We start from the raw sequence: 14,509 nt of genomic DNA on the forward strand, positions 1-14,509 counted from the left end.
ACATGCATTATCGCTTTTAAGTGTTAAGGGTCCTCGCATTATCTTCTTCATTAGTCTAATCATAAAGCCTGTTTGGTTAATGTCGCATATCAATAAAATAAATTGTTGTCTTGTCTTTTAGGATCAAAACAAATACAGCATCTCGGACTGACCAACTGACCCCTGTAAACATGGTAAATGACCAAGTAAAACTAAAAGCGTTTCTGGTTGACCATGGCTTCATATAGCCTGGTAGCGTGTGATAACATCACAGTGATTGTCAAAACTCTGTAACTCCTATAATAGGCGTAGATCCGGGGTGGGGGATAAATCCCCCTCAATATTTTGCAAGGGGGATGTGGTATATGGTTTTTGACCAAATTAACCTCATATTTGCTCATTTTAGCCCCAAAAGGGCAAATTTTCGCGCGCTTTGCGCGCATTTATTCCACTTTTGCACCATATTTTATTACCTACAAAATAGCAAAATTTTCCGAGAGCTTCGCGCGCATTTGTACCATAAACTTAACCTGCCGCCAAAAAGAGCTGGGTTCACTATACTTCAAAACATTTTTCATACCCCATCCCCCCAATGTCAAAAAGAAATCTACGCCACTGTTTAATTCCACGTAAAAATCTTTTCTGTCAAGTTCATCGTAAATCCATCATAGTAGAATTCCGCCAATTAGTTAGGCCCATGGAAATCTTGAATTATTTGGAGACCCGTAGGCCTACATAGACCTATAATACACTTTGACTTTGACGAAGTAGGTCTACTCTGAAATGATCGAGCTTCGCCCGCAGAGGGTAGTGGGTGCGCACGAGGATTTGCTAGTTTTCTTTTTGTGAGGTCTCTCTGAGATACATGTATGTTGTTACTTGGGTTTTAACTTTAAGTTATATTAGCAGGGTATGGAAAATAAATGGCAAGGAGGTGTGCGCTGGGAGAGGCTTTGGACAACCATTCAACGTTCAATGTCAGCCGATTCAAAGACGTGTGTACCAGCACGTGCGTTTAGGACCGAGCAAACATTGGGCCTATGTAGACCTTAAACATTGTTACATATTAAGCAGGGCCTACGCTAAACAACCAAGTCATTTCGGTCAAATGCTCACGCATGTACTGTAGGCCTATAAAGCAATTAATGTGCGGCGTGAGCGGAAAGGCTGATGGGCCCATAATAGAGCCACGCATCGTAGAAGTTTTGTCGCGTTACTTGCGTTCGTTTGCAAGTCCCCGTAAAAGACAACATGTTCCGAAATTGAACAGTATTGCCTCCCCCGGGATTAAACATACCAGACTTAGAGATAAGATATTTAATGTTGCTGTCTGGATTGCAACATTATCTTCCAACGAACTTTTAAAACAATTAACATTGGCAAACATTAATTATCTGTCAAATCAAATAGGCAAATGAAGGTAACAAAACAATTATTTTATTTGACAGCGTCCACTGCACTGTAACTAAATAGTCAAAATATTAATGATCAAAACAATTTAACAATAGTTATAACTGATCAAATAAGTAGGCCCATTCAGTGATTTGCTCATCCGGACGATCATAAAAATCATCAAAATTCAGATTTTGGTACCTTTGTCATTGTCATAGATGTGCTAATATGTGACGTGTCATGTCAAAAGCCGGGTCAAAAGGAGACACTTATGGGCAGGATCGTAAATGGAGAAATAGCCAAAAATCTGCCCGGGGTGATTTTTTCACAATTTGGGTTTGTTGCGAATTTGTGATGTTATTAATGTTAAAAATATTGTCTGATAGTTTCAAACCGGAATATAACTGGCATCTTTTATTTTTTGAGACATTTTCAAGGTAATTCCTATTCTCAACATGGTCAATAATATTTTTAAAGGCCGATATCTCAATTTCCAAGTTTATGATACCATAACTTACGAACTCAATATCTTCGCTTAGGAATGTCCGATTTCATTGGGGAAAACGGCGTTGTGGAGCAAAATATCTCTTTATTTAAGGGGGTACTACACCCCTGGCCAATTTTGTGCCTATTTTTGCATTTTTCTCAAAAATTATAGCGCATTGGTGACAGGCAAGATATGTATATTATAGGGGCAAAGACTACAACTACTGCACTGAAAATTCAGCAACTCAAGGCAAGCAGTTATTGATTTATTGATCAAATATTGGTTTTCCCTCATTTTTGACTGTAACTCCACAACTATTGTCTGTGCTGAAATAAAATTTCCAGTGCAGTAGTTGTAGTCCTTGCCCCTATAATATACATATCTTACTTGTCATCAATGCGCTATAATTTTTGAGAAAAATGCAAAAATAGGCACAAAATTGGGCAGGGGTGTAGTACCCCTTAAGATATGTAAAACCTCAAAATTGATAACCTGCCCAAAAGTGTCTCCTTTTGACATGACACGTCACAAATAGCCGTGTATTTAAGAGAAAATAAGGCATTACATGTAATCTGTAATTTATATACTGTCAGTATATAAATTAGCTACATGTATTTGAATGGGGCTTCAACTTCGTCAATAGGCCTACTGATGTTTCCTTTGTTTTGTTTTGTTTTTGGCAAATTGTTCATTTCAAAAATATCAAATGACAATTTATGACTTATCCTTCACTTTTCAGCAATTTATAAACAATTTTAATTTTTTACACTTGCGCTGGGATCACTGAATGTGGCTTTAAAGTCCGGGTTCTAAGTGTCATCGTTCGAAGAGTCATCGTTCGAATAAATAAATCATTACAGGGCCTATGCCTAGCGTTTTGTTTATACAAGTCTCAATATTTTTTTAAACAATATCAATAACATGTTATTAGGCCTACTTGTATGCAGACAATTATCATATTCATCATCCCCATATGCTTCCAAATCAAATTGAGTTTAAGGGGGTACTACACCCATTGCATTTTTTGTTTGTTTTGCATTTTGTGAAGAAATGAGAAAAAAATCGGACAAAGTGGTACCGGTACGCAAAATGAAGGGGCAAATCCCCGGGGCAAATCTTCTCGTTCTATGGGTGGCATCGGTATCAATGTAGCTACATTTGTAAGTAGAAGCCAAAAAGTGGTAGCAAAATGCAAAAAAAAAAATGCAATGGGCGTAGTATCCCCTTAAGATGCCAAGTATGGTATTATTGGCCCAAATGGAAGGGTTAGAAGAATGGACTAAAACAGTACTTTATCATTTTCAAAACCCTAACAAACCATATATTTTTGGAAAGCTAAGATATAAAGCTAATCAAAAAGGTAACATTTGATGACCTTTGACCTTGAATATGCTAATTAGCTCAATTGTCCCCAAAACGAGGGAAAAACAAGACTTTTAATCCAGTTCATTCAAAATCTATCTCCTCCTACATCTTTTGAGGTATAGAATTCTACCTATCTAAATATTTAGTATAAACCTTCCTTATTTTGAGAAAATCAACATTTTAGTTAAAAATGCATAATTTTGCATAATTAAATAATTAGAATAGGAAATATTACATTTTTAAGTATTGCTCTAGAAGTAACTTTAATTTTAGAAAGTATCTACAAAAATAAAAACTTTCAAATGAGTACATATCCCATTTCAAGAAATTCAAGTAATTTTGTAAATTTTTAAAAATCACTGGGTGAAAAACAATAGAAAACAAAAGAAATTCATTTCTTATGTATTATATTGTTTTTCTCACGGAATTTGTATCACATTTGAAACAAAATTGATGATAACTTCTGAACCAAACATGCTAATTGAATGGGGTAAAAACCAATTTAGAGAGCAGGAAATTCTCCTTTTATTAAGGGATAATCTCAAATTTGATGAGAAAAAACAATAATACCATACTTGGCACCTTAAGCATAACTGCTGACGCAATACATGTTTTCATGAGCACACAAACACACACTTTTTTTTATAACTTTCCTTCCATGGTATACATACTACAATACTTGAAAAGGTGATTTTAAAGCCTCCCCCATTTTCGACGGGCTTGGAGGAAAACAGAATGGATCAAAATGTGGAATCACACTTTATAATAATTAATATGTCTTCGCTGATAATACGGTCCCCCTGTTGTAACACAAAGTGGACAAGGAATTAGTACAGAATAACGAAATATTTATCAGGACTTTAAAGGTAAATCCCGATTAATATTATCATGGACAAAGTTCGTATGTCCTTTTGCCAGTTAACGCAGTCGGGTATGCAGCACAATCAGGCAAGGACGCGCCCTTGCCCTGCTTTAATTAAGGCAAAAAACCTCTTGTATTGCGGAGGAAAATCAGGCATCGACACCAAAGTGATGGCAATTTTAATTTTAATAAAATTCCCTTTAAAAGGAAAGCCAGCCTCAATGTAGAAGAGGTCTTGTAATTAGTTTTGGTCAATGTGAAAGGCATTTTTAAGATCACGCTTACATCTACATGACAGTCCACCAAACCATCAACGATGAGGACATGCACACTGAAACAGCAGCAAACATTAATTCCTAATCTCATGTCAACTCTTTTAATTCATTACTCCAAATTGTTCTGGTCTGTTTTGTTGTTGTTGTTGTTGTTGATTTTTTTTTGTCTTTTCAGCTTTTTACCCACAATATCTCAATTTCCAATTTTGTAATACCAGAACTTACGAACTCAATATCTTCGCTTAGGAATGTCCGATTTCACTGCTTTCGATATACCACTTCACAAATACACTGCCGGTTTGAGTTAACTTACATGCACATTTTATTTTAAAATAACTTAAGGGCTGGGGTATGAACGTTTGGACAGTATTTATTTTGGGACATTAGAGCACATCAGACATATCGAATTGCATTCTGAATACGAAGAATGTCATTCTGATATCAAATAATTTTGGTTTTTGAAATTCGCAATTTAATACACATTTTATGGCAAATCATTAAAATTGATATTTTTGATATTTAACAGTACTCGAAGTAAACTTTATAAATCTGATGATTTATACTTAACGTGTATGTAGGTGGGATGAAATGCCGACGATCAATTGAAAATTTTGACCTTTCGTATTGAAGATATGGATTTTTTTCCCAAAACACCAAAAAAAATTAGGTCTTTTTGGGAAAAAAATCTATATCTTCAATATGAAAGGTCAAAATTTTCAATTGACCGTCGGCTTTTCCTCCCTGCTACATACACTTTAAGAATATATCATTAGATTTATATAATTTACTTCGAGGACTGTTATATATCAAAAACTTGAAAAATATCAAATTTGTATAATTTGTCATAAAATTTGTATTATATTGTGATTTTCAAAAATGAAAATTATTTGATATCAGAAAGACATGCTTCGTATTCAGAATGCAATTCGATAGGTCTGAGGTGCTCTCATGTCCCACAAAAATACTGTCGAAACGCAATAAACGCTCATTTTAGATCCCTTAATTAATTCGCAATTTCCAATTTTGTAATACCAGAACTTACGAACTCAATATCTTCGCTTAGGAATGTCCGATTTCACTGCTTTCGATATACCACTTCACAAATACACTGCCGGTTTGAGTTAACTTACATGCACATTTTATTTTAAAATAACTTAATTAATTCGCAATGTGTAGTTTAAGCCTACTATATTATAATAGATAGTGGCCAGCACATTTATAAAGGACTGGTTACTCACTACAATCTTCACTCTTAAACTGTGTTTTTCTGAATGTGCTGATCATGTTGATTGCTAGTCGGAAACTCCTGCGAAGCTATGGACATGGCATCTTACATACTCCATTCTATAACAGTCTGCCTAGTGCCTTGTGTGTTTTCTCTTCAATCATTTTGTTGAATGTAATTTTATGAATCAAATAGTTATGTGTCATTTTATTTATAATAAAGAAGTTATTAAATTAATAAAGTATACAATTTATTTATCTATAAGTGCATGTCAAATGGGGTACATTGTTCAATACTATAGGCCTACATGCATAAATTATGCCCATATTATAGCTAGGCCCTAAAAACTTTATTTTGCATCGGATTTTTCCCGTTGAAAAGACAAAACTGATGTTTATGATAGCAACCATTTCATCAATAACATTTTGAGTCATTTTTATCCATAAAACGACACAGGATATGATAGATAACTACTTTCACATCAATATGGTCCATATGATCACAGATTGTTGAGAATCTGGGATATGATCCGGGGATATGATGAAGATTTTGATTCTATAGATCTGTTATCAACATGATATCACGCTGTTCAGTGGTCAAGGAGTAAGGACCCCGGTCAAGGACACTGATATGACATCATAGGTGATGTCAGATTTTCTTCTGCTGACCATATGATGCTATATATTAACTATTATTGTTACATTTAGGCCTATACCTAGAACTTTTAAAGTCATAATTAGTTCAAACATAACTTTGGTAATACTCAATCGTTTTCGTTCGTTGAAACGGCAAAACATACTTACTTTTCCTTACAAATCGAATTAAAATATTTAAAAAAAAATTCAACCACAAAAAGTTTTAAACAAAAGTCATTCCAATACCAATAAAAATTAATCTCTTGAGCAAACTGACCCCATCCCAGAAATAGGTACCAGCCCGATGGGCTGGCGAAAAGGCAATAAAATGCCTCTTTTTCAAAACCAAAATTGATGGATTCTTGTTCCCTGAGACGACATTGGGCTGGCTTCGCACCTGCATCCACCCTAAGGGGCTGATGTACTATGTGGTACCACGGCCTTGGGAGGGGGTCCATCGGGGGGGGGGGGGGCTTTTGAAAATGTCTGTAAGAAATCATTTTCGCCCCTGTCAGCTTGTCACAGCCACCTCCCCCTCTCGACGTGTTCAAAAACTTGCCGTCCTTTGCCCTTTTGCCAATACTATAATTATGCAGTTGTTTAGAACGCAAATTTCAAACCGTTATGATGTACTTTTCTGCAAGCACGGTGCGCAGGAATCTTGTAACAGATGTCCCAGAGTTGTGCCAAAATGTGCTCTCCTCCTTTATCCCAGGGTTAAAATTGTGCTCATTACTGTTACAGGACAATTGTTTGAAGGGTAATATAATTAGTCTGAAACCCAATAACTTGGTTATAAACCCTAATCGTTACCCTAAAATAACCCTAAACCTAACTCCAATTCTAATCGTACCTCTTAACTTAACCTTATAGCCTAACCCTAATCAAAAAAAAAATGCCCTAAACCCAACTTTAACCATTTTCAGACTTAATAATAACCCTTCGGACCAATGGGTTGTTCCCATCATTACAATGTCTGAAAGTCAACTCTCAAGATAATGTTATATTCAATATTTAGAATAAGTATAAAATACCTACTGTAACACTTACCCTAACTCATAATAACCCTATCAAAGTATTGATTAATAAACAGACTTGTGAATCTTTAAAATTGGGCACAACTCAAGTTAATGCTATGCCGTAAAACTTCGTCTACAAGCATATAGTGTTTTTATGATGAAAGCTTCATTAAGGGGGTACTACACCCCGGGTCAATTTTGTGCCTATTTTTGCATTTTTCTCAAACATTATAGTGCATTGGTGACAAGTAAGATATGTATATTATAGGGGCAAGGACTACAACTACTGCACTGAAAATTTAGCCTTGATTCAAGGCTTCTGCCTTTTTCCTCTTCTTTCTTCCTTTTTAAAAAATTACTTTACTTTTGCTCGAAATTGAACATGAAACATTACCTAATTGCTCATAGATCAATGTTTTTTCTGAAGTTTTTCCATGTCATTCTTGGATGTCATTCTATCCATGCATTGAGCATGCTGGTTTTGGCCACAGAGGGGCCTGAGGGTTCATGTGTCTGACCATAGTCTGACCAGGCAGGGTTTCACTTCCCTGATCTAACCTAGGAACCCATGCTGGCTGCTTAATACAATAGCATCAAGCCCAAGAGACATGGTATTCTCACACTAAGGACATTCCCTTCAGTTTTAGCAGATTGGCAGAGGCATGGCTGGATGATGTTCTATGTATGTTGTGTGGCCATGGTTTTAAATAGGTCTATATACCAATGGATATAAATGAACAATTGATAGAAAAAATGCATCCGTCTTTAGAAAGCCTGAGGACTTGGACCAAGTTTATGAAAATTTAGCCTTGATTCAAGGCTTCTGCCTTTTTCCTCTTCTTTCTTCCTTTTTTAAAAATTACTTTACTTTTGCTCGAAATTGAACATGAAACATTACCTAATTGCTCATAGATCAATGTTTTTCTGAAGTTTTTCCATGTCATTCTTGGATGTCATTCTATCCATGCATTGAGCATGCTGGTTTTGGCCACTAGAGGGGCCTGAGGGTTCATGTGTCTGACCATAGTCTGACCAGGCAGGGTTTCACTTCCCTGATCTAACCTAGCAACCCATGCTGGCTGCTTAATACAATAGCATCAAGCACACTGTATACAAGAGACATGGTATTCTCACACTAAGGACATTCCCTTCAGTTTTAGCACACTCTTGGCAGAGGCATGGCTGGATGATGTTCTATGTATGTTGTGTGGCCATGGTTTTAAATATAGGTCTATATACCAATGGATATAAATGAACAATTGATAGAAAAAATGCATCCGTCTTTAGAAAGCCTGAGGACTTGGAGCAAGTCTATGAAAATTCAGCAACTCAAGGCAAGTAGTTATTAATTTATTGATCAAATATTGGTTTTCCCTCATTTGTGACTGTAACTCCACAACTGTTGTCTGTGCTGAAATAAAATTTCCAGTGCAGTAGTTGTAGGCCTTGCCCCTATAATATACATATTTTACTTGTCACCAATGCGCTATAATTTTTGAGAAAAATGCAAAAATAGGCACAAAATTGGTCAGGGGTGTAGTACCCCCTTATACACAAAACAGACCTAAATATGACAATACAACAGGTTGGTCTTCCAATAGTACTTATTAATTTTGTATTTTGCTTATATCAGTAATATTATTTGCTCAAACTATATAATGTTATCCTTTTGATGATGAATTAATTTTGCTTTCATCAAAAGCATTCTATATGCTTATAGACGAGGTTTTACGGTCTATTAAGGGGTGGGGTATGAACGTTTGGACAGTATTTATTTTGGGACATTAGAGCACATCAGACATATCGAATTGCATTCTGAATACGAAGAATGTCATTCTGATATCAAATAATTTTGATTTTTTGAAATTCGCAATTTAATACACATTTTATGGCAAATCATTAAAATTGATATTTTTGATATTTAACAGTACTTGAAGTAAACTTTATAAATCTGATGATTTATACTTAAAGTGTATGTAGCTGGGATGAAAAGCCGACGATCAATTGAAAATTTTGTCCTTTCAGATTGAAGATATGGATTTTTTCCCCAAAACACCAAAAAAAATTAAGTCTTTTTGGGAAAAAAATCCATATCTTCAATATGAAAGGTCAAAATTGTCAATTGACCGTCGGCTTTTCCTCCCTGCTACATACACTTTAAGAATATATCATTAGATTTAAATAATTTACTTGAGGACTGTTATATATCAAAATTTGAAAAATATCAAATTTTTATAATTTGTCATAAAATTTGTATTATATTGTGGTTTTCAAAAAATGAAAATTATTTGATATCAGAAAGACATGCTTTGTATTCAGAATGCAATTCGATAGGTCTGAGATGTTCTCATGTCCCACAAAAAATACTGTTGAAACGCAATAAACGCTCATTTTAGATCCCTTAAGTATGCCCTAAAAAGGTTTGTGAGCTGTCCTGTATGAAGAACCTCAACTGGTTCTACAAAGAACTCAAAAGGGTTATGGAAAGGCCAGAAAGAAGTTAAGAACCATTGCAGACATAAACAAGATTCTGTGAAGGCTAGAAAGCATAGCTTGCGGCTCTTTCAATTTTCAAGAACCCATTAGGTGGAGGCACTGTATTTAACATTAGCTTTGGACATTAATTATTTTCTTTATTTTCCAGCCGACTTACCAGGTGAAAAATAAAGAAAATAATTAAATATCCAAAGCTAACGCTAAATATGGTGCCCCGCCTGTTTTCTCCTGAGGATTCTATATATTCGCTGGCGTAGTGCACATTAGAATATGAACGTTGCTAGGTCAACTGGCTCACGCTTTCTTTGTTACGTACCACTGACCGAAATTATAACAACACAAAGCCTATGGCATATCATAATTAACAGGTGTATGAGCCCAGGCTCGAACCAGTAACCAATGGTTACTAATGTACACTATGGCAGCAAATTATACAGGACAGCGAACCTCATTTGATAAAAGTGAGAGTTTACACTTTATCCCTTTAATCTTTCTGTAATAACCATTACAATTAAAGAAATATTCAGCAACATTACAACAACATCATGAACAGTTATCAATAGTTCTGGGTTTCCCAATATAAACCACAATTTATTTTCTCACTAAAAAATAACTGAATACAAGGCACAGAATTTATATAATAAGGATAAAATTATTGAATTGTTCAAATTTTGCATAAAGCATAAATATATTTCAGGCTTATAATGCAAAAAATACAGGAAGCATAAATGTTCAATACATTTTGATTGGGAAGATTTCATGATCTGGGATAAGGGAAAAACAACAAAAGGACAAGAAAAATATTAAAAGAGTCATTGACATTTACAATGATAATAAAAACTATAAAGACATCAATTTATAGCACACTTCAGATGTGACTGCATGAACAGCAGAACCCATTGTTTGGAAATGGAGTCATATGACATATTTTTTAGTTGTTATTGCTTTGTCTAAAACAACAATGACCACTGATTTACCCCAAGAAGCAAAAATTCTACAAAATTTTTTCATTACATGTACACCAATCAAATTACTTTTCCATACTGAAATGCAATATTTCGTATGTTAGTCCTCATCATTTTTGCCCCACCCCCCCCCCACCCCGGACAAAAATTGGCCATGCCACTAAATTATATTAAATTTCATTCATTTTGCCCCATCCCAACTGGAGCAGACTTGGACAAGCCAATGATGGACGACCATGTAGCTATATACACTGGCTCATGACAATTCATGTTCTATATGACAGAGGATCAATTATATCTGCTTGCAGGTTACAAAGGGCCAAGCACATTTCAAAGATCTCTGTTTGAGGACCAATTACACCTTGATTTGCTATTACTGAGATCTGATAAGCTGAACAAAGTATACCTGAAGTACAAGTATGTCACATCACAGGGTTACATCTACTTTTTGATGATTTCGTCTAGATCAGCAAATGATTGATTATATCTTTGACATGACGAATAAAACAGTTTTAACTGTTAAAAAGCTTAAAAGCTTGAATCTTTGTAATAATGCTACTCACAAATGCATGCATAATAATGTTCCAAATTCTTTGCCATAACAGCATGCCTTACACCTAACAAGTTCTTCAGTAATGCATTACCATTTTTGGTTTTAATTTATGGCACTTTTTCATGATCTTACATTGATCATACAAACATACAATATACTGACAAACACCTATATACAATAACCATGCAACTATAACAACACAAACAAGGTTTAATTTTGTACCATTTCAACAATTATCACCACTATTTTGAAACATTTGTATGGATTTTTAAAAATATAAATATACAGCCAATTTGGGATTTTCCTTCATAAGTAAACACAAGATTAGCCTATTGTCAAGTCTTCTGTGAGGGATTAGACAGCTTTATTCTGTTAGCTGTATAATCCCTGTCTTGATACTAGGCTAACTATGAGTATGCATGCATGAAGGTAATAATCAAATTTGAAACAAATTCAGGTTTTTAATGACAATTTTTGATTTTGATTCAAAATCTGGTCAAATGTTAATTTTGTACTTTTTGTTTGTTTCCTTGTTTTAAAATTCTTGTACATGTATTACCCATACAAATGTCATGCTTACTCAGCCTCATTATATTATGTACATTGTCCTCAGTTTGCTTGAATGAGCTATTCCAGTTGTCCTTACACCCCATGGCAGGCATGACTTTAATCACCCACATGTGGGGTGTTGATTTTCAAATGGAATCACACATTCAGTAATCCCATTTAAAATTCACACTCCCTGTGTGGGAGATTAAGGTCATGTTTCCATTGTCTCGGTCCCAGCCAGTTTGTTTGTTTTAAACGGTCACTTGTGTTCCTCCGTCATTAAACAAACCGTCTGGCGACAACCCCAAAATCGCTGATTGGTTAATGAATTTCCAAACAAAACTGTTTTCAATTGGCTATAGGACGTGACTTGTGTAAGTGACACCAAACATCTTAGGCCCCTCACTATTTGTAGATACCGCAAACGCAAAATATACGCTAGCTTAGCAGCCACTGAGGCGCCAATCGTCTGATATCGCCTTTCATGTCAGCGAATCACAGCACATACTCACGTATGTTGTGTGGATTTATGTAACCGCATAGCTGTCACTCAACCGCTGCAAACGTTGACGCCCATCACTGATTGACAGCCAATTCTCAATCGGAACATTTTCTTATGACGATGATTGGCCAATCAGAAAAGATGTACTATGAGGTTTTTGCCAGACGATTTGTTTAGTGAGGAAGGAGCACAAATCGGCTGGGACCGAGAATAATGTTTCCATAGTGTCTTGGATTTCAACTGGTATAGCCCAAATGAGTCACATTTTTATATCAATTACGGTACTTCTTTAGATTTTTATTTACTCTAAAATCTCTAAAAGACCTGCTAGACAACAAAGTCTCAGTACTCTGCTACCTTTCCTGTAAGATTATGACTATCTTTTTTATCAAAATTAGTATGGATAATAAGAAAATAGAAAACAGTTGTTTAAGTACTAAAGTGCAGCATAACCATAAGTCTGATTGCACGCTTGAAGTACACACAAAACACATAAGGAATGTATATATCTGAGCTCACCAAAGAGCTTATCTGCAAAGAGTACTGACTCAAAATTGGCCTGTATGTAATGCTATGGTAAATCCACCATAGAGATTATACCCAAAGAGTACTGACTCAAAATTGGCCTGTGTGTAATGCTATGGTAAATCCACCATAGAGATTATACCCAAAGAGTACTGACTTAAAATTGCCCAGTGTGTAATGCTATGGTAAATCCACCATAGAGATTATACCCAAAGAGTACTGACTCAAAATTGCCCTGTATGTAATGCTATGGTAAATTCACCATAGAGATTATACCCAAAGAGTACGGACTCAAAATTGGCCTGTGTGTAATGCTATGGTAAATCCACCATAGAGATTATACCCAAAGAGTACCGACTCAAAATTACCCTGTGTGTAATGCTATGGTAAATCCACCATAGAGATTATACCCAAAGAGTACTGACTCAAAATTGCCAAGTGCGTAACGCTATGGTAAATCCACCATAGAGATTATACTCAAAGAGTACAGACTCAAAATTGCCCAGTGTGTAATGCTATGGTAAATCCACCATAGAGATTATACCCAAAGAGTACCGACTCAAAATTACCCTGTGTGTAATGCTATGGTAAATCCACCATAGAGATTATACCCAAAGAGTACTGACTCAAAATTGCCCTGTGTGTAATGCTATGGTAAATCCACCATAGAGATTATACCCAAAGAGTACTGACTCAAAATTGGCCAGTGTGTAATGCTATGGTAAATTCACCATAGAGATTATACCCAAAGAGTACTGACTCAAAATTGGCCAGTGTGTAATGCTATGGTAAATCCACCATAGAGATTATACCCAAAGAGTACCAACTCAAATTGGCCTGTGTGTAATGCTATGGTAAATCCACCATAGAGATTATACCCAAAGAGTACCGACTCAAAATTGGCCTGTGTGAAATGCTATGGTAAATCCATCATAGAGATTATACCCAAAGTACCAACTCAAAATTACCATATGTAACACTATGGTAAATTCACCATTTTGGTTTGTCACTCATGGAAGGCAATATAGTGCATGTACAAACGCTAATTTGCATCTTTAAGCTTCAGCGCTACAAAGGTTTGCACACAATCTTGGTACAACGCATTACAAGCAGAATGCAAACAACAACACACTCTGAATCAAAGTTTGCAGGGCGCAGTGTGAAATTATCCAGATATCCAGATACTATTTGCCCTCCATTTCCACTGGATAAAATTTGTAATAGATTTCACCAAAGTTGCAATCAACTTAATTTGTATTATAAGTGTAAACAGGTAGTCGTAAACAGGTAGTCACAATACAAAAGCCATAATTCCAATGATGACTTGGGTCACCATTCATTTGAAGTGAAGTCAACATTGTCATTAATAAATACAACTTTTTTGCTAATGTTGAATTTGTGTTTATTTAGTAAGCCATGGATGTTGCACTCCTGGCTATCACCAGGCAAATGAATTCGGTATCAAATTCATTGTAAATGCCCACCACTGTAATTCATTTATGTTATCCTTGCACGTCATTCAAAACACAACTTAAATCGATAACGACTTTTGCCCAATGTAAATGCGGTATTAGATAGGGCAACGTATGACAAGATATTTGAATACATGATAAATTTAAAGCCATAATGTACGATCTTATAATATGATATTGGTTAATCTTTTTCAAACCTGATTTTAGG

Source organism: Amphiura filiformis, chromosome 18 (assembly GCF_039555335.1).
Source record: "Amphiura filiformis chromosome 18, Afil_fr2py, whole genome shotgun sequence".
NCBI classification, from domain to species: domain Eukaryota; kingdom Metazoa; phylum Echinodermata; class Ophiuroidea; order Amphilepidida; family Amphiuridae; genus Amphiura; species Amphiura filiformis.